The sequence below is a fragment of the Branchiostoma belcheri genome, unplaced genomic scaffold (genome assembly GCF_001625305.1).
Source record: "Branchiostoma belcheri isolate BF01 breed outbred unplaced genomic scaffold, Haploidv18h27 scaffold59, whole genome shotgun sequence".
In the NCBI taxonomy this organism is placed as follows: domain Eukaryota; kingdom Metazoa; phylum Chordata; class Leptocardii; order Amphioxiformes; family Branchiostomatidae; genus Branchiostoma; species Branchiostoma belcheri.
The window spans coordinates 1,675,771-1,679,302 of NW_017804231.1; positions in this window are offsets into that span (position 1 = coordinate 1,675,771).

Below are 3,532 nucleotides of genomic sequence, written 5' to 3' on the forward strand. Positions count from 1 at the left end.
ACAGCTGTCAGTCATGTGTTGTTTTTTTTGCATTCTGGTAGTTTGTGGTGGTGCCACAAACCGAGTACTCCTCGTGTAGGTTTTAGCGCCAACTCTGAATGCAGACATGTGAGACAGTTGCGCAGATGTTATGAAAAGTAGAAGTGAATTACAACACGGCATGTAGTCTAACTTTGGGCACAGGCACGAGCGGCCACTTGTCTCTGCAGGTTTTCTCTAAAGTTACCTTGCATGAAATGAAAACAAAACGGCCGTTGGGGAAAGCAAGTAAAATCTGTGTACGCGCGGAGGCCTTTCCTGTAATTAATAACGCTTGCAGGGGGGGGGGGCGTCTCCTTATTTACGTCCACACGACTCAGACCCATCAGACGTAGCTCTGCTAGGGGAAACAGACCTAACAAGGTGATTTATCACTATTGATCTTCCCGTCCGGCGGACAGTAGGAGTGATTGTTGTTGCTATCGGCTCTTCTAGGAAGTGACTAACTCGCCTTCAAGATGTATATGGACGGTGAACCTCTCATGGTTAACTGGCATAAAAGGTCACACTGGTCCAAGGACGAAAAGAAAAAAAAGTGTTTCTAATACAATTATATGATATGATATGATATGATATGATATGAAACGATATAACATGATATAATATAGTATACTAGTAGTATGATATCGTACAATATAGTATTGTATTGTATAGTATAGTATAGTATAGTATAGTATAGTATAGCATAGCATAGCATAGTATAGTATGGTGTATTATAGTACAATGGTTGCATTTAGGGAACCAAAAGTTGTACCCATCACTTACAATCTGCCGTCATGATATCAATGAGCAGCGTAAAAGTAAGATTCGCCATTTTTACTCCAAATTTTCTCATTCACTACCATTGAGGGTAGCGATTTTATGCTTTTAGTTGTGAATACCCATGTAATACTTTCGCAGTCAACTGCAAAATGTCTTAGAAGAGTTGCTCTTATTATCTGGGAGAAAGATGTTTACTATCACAAATAGTTCTGTCTTGAGGCAAAACCATTGCAAGTCTATATTTACGAGTAATGAAAAAATCCATCATTCCGGATTATAAACAAAGCCGGTTCTTATTCTCTCATATCACCGACTTTGTTTAATTCGAGTCTATCGTCTTCAGATTGGACAAAAAGCTTGCTAAGCAAAACAAAATGGCAAAAAGTCATTGCTGCAAAGGGACCATCCATCCCCAGGAGTGCACCTCCGCAGATTCTGAGTAGTCCATCTGCGGACAAAACACGAGATAACGGCAGCAGTAATGCAGCAGCAGCAGCCTTCTGCCCACGGCAAAGACATGGCACCGTATCAGCGATACATACACAACAGGTTGCCTTCCAAATGGAGTTTTTTTTTCTTGGCTCGGTACGTCCGAGCAAGATTGTCTGCGGTGATCAAAGTGTTCCCTTGCGGCATGGTCCATTTTCAGCATCGACTACCGCAAATGAGGTACTCCTATTAACGCTCCCGAGAGTGACGTTTCGGGACAGCTGCAGAGGCGCAACGGCCGGAGTTAGGGCCATTCGATTGCTGATTTACTGATCTCAAAACATGCTGGCTCCGTAACCTTGCTCCAAAGGGGCGCCAAGGTGTCAGGGAATGGACAACATGTCATCATCGGTATCACTACATCTGGAACTAGATTGCATTAGGCTAACTGGTGATGGGGGATACTTAGATTGTAAGGCACGAGGGAGATGTCCATTATCGAACACCATTTCCATTTCCCTCCGTACATCTGATTCAAACCTATTTTACAGACTGTGCATCTAGCTGGGCCAGAGGCCTAACCCATTTCAGCTGAAAAATCACCACAAAAGTTAAAGCAGTTCTCGCTTCTTCAGTTGGAATGCTACATTGAAGCTACTTGGAGTTGAAAGCGACGTGTGTGGATTCTGAAATTTTCTGTGTAGCAGAGAAATAAAATGGTAAAAATTCCTGCTGGTGTTCTGCAGATGCCTCACTAAGCTCATGCAAACTTCATCGAAGTATCAAGGATCATGAGGAACTCTATGAGGGACCCGGAGAACATCAGCAGGGACATTGCGGACTACTGGAACCATCTACGATTCAGCTTGTCTTAACTTTGTAATAATTCGTGTTTATAAGCCTGTTGATCTTGAGATCAGTGTCAATAAGGAAAGGTTGTAGTGGATGGATGCTACCTGAAACGCCTGGCCGTCTCAAAAATCATACCCAGTTATTTGCTTATCTTGCTTTGGGCGTATCTTGTCTAGCCTTAGTCGACGCGCTAAAACACGACTTTGACATACTGGACTGGACTTACCTGAGGTAACTGGAGTGCCAGGTGTCCTCAGCTCCTTGAACCACGACATTTGTCTTCCCCGTGTCATCTGGTATCTCCATTCAACACCTGTGTGGAAGAATCTGCCTATTGTTTTAGACTTGATTATTTCTCACTTTAATTTATTTCTGAAAATATTTTCATGTCAGAAAACGTGACAGTCGGAAAAGTTGTAATTCTTTATTTTATTGTTATCTTACTTATGGTCTATCCTACTAATAATACAGGGATGCTGGCTCATTTCTTAACAGAAGTTTTAAAGTGTAAGCTTCTCTTACTAATGAAATAATGAGATTATTTATATAAGTTTATCATATAAGCTGTAATGATTCTTTATTTCATGGCCAACTTATTTATAGTCTGTACATTTATGACATTTGATTTGTTTAGTTTAGTTCTGGAAATATTTTCAGGCCAGAAAACGTTTGAAATTTACCACGCTAAAAAGAAACACCATCATTGATTAATAAATGATATATAATCATATTAATCAGTATATATACTTATATACTGATATATACTGATATTACTTATATTGCTGTGCCGGTGTCCAATCTTATCGACATGTTTTTGCTTCAATTCGAAAGAAAATATATTGGTTTAAAATAATGTAATAAAATAAGATGACATAATATCATTTAAGGGGACACATCTTAATATGTCTGATATGCATTACATTCATGCCAATATGTATATTCATGGCTTCTCCATTGTGTGCTACGCTTTATATTCCTATCAAAATAAGATTTCAATATGTATTCATATCTGCCCTTGCAGGGACCAGCTTTACTGTGGAATGGTCGAAGGTGAAACTGAGGGGCAGTGGCGAGGGTAATTATCATCCTGTCGCATGTAATGTCCTTGGCCTTTGCAAGTTTCTCATGATTACACTTGATGCGACACATGTGACAGTCAAGGACACTGCATAAGGGCGTTAATTTATACATAAGGAACACTGACGATTTGTCTGTGGAAAGGAGTGCACGCCTTTGAAAATTCTAATCCAACAAGCAACAAACGATTTGTTGACTAACAATATATTTAGATAACAATGCTAAAGTACATTTTGAAACGAATAATATAACAATATATGTATGTCACAATTTCTTTATGCTTAGGACTGCATTGTTACAGTAACATCTATCTTCAGTGCACAGTAAACCGGTCATATTAGCCCCGATGAAGATGACAAACGATCTATTCGAA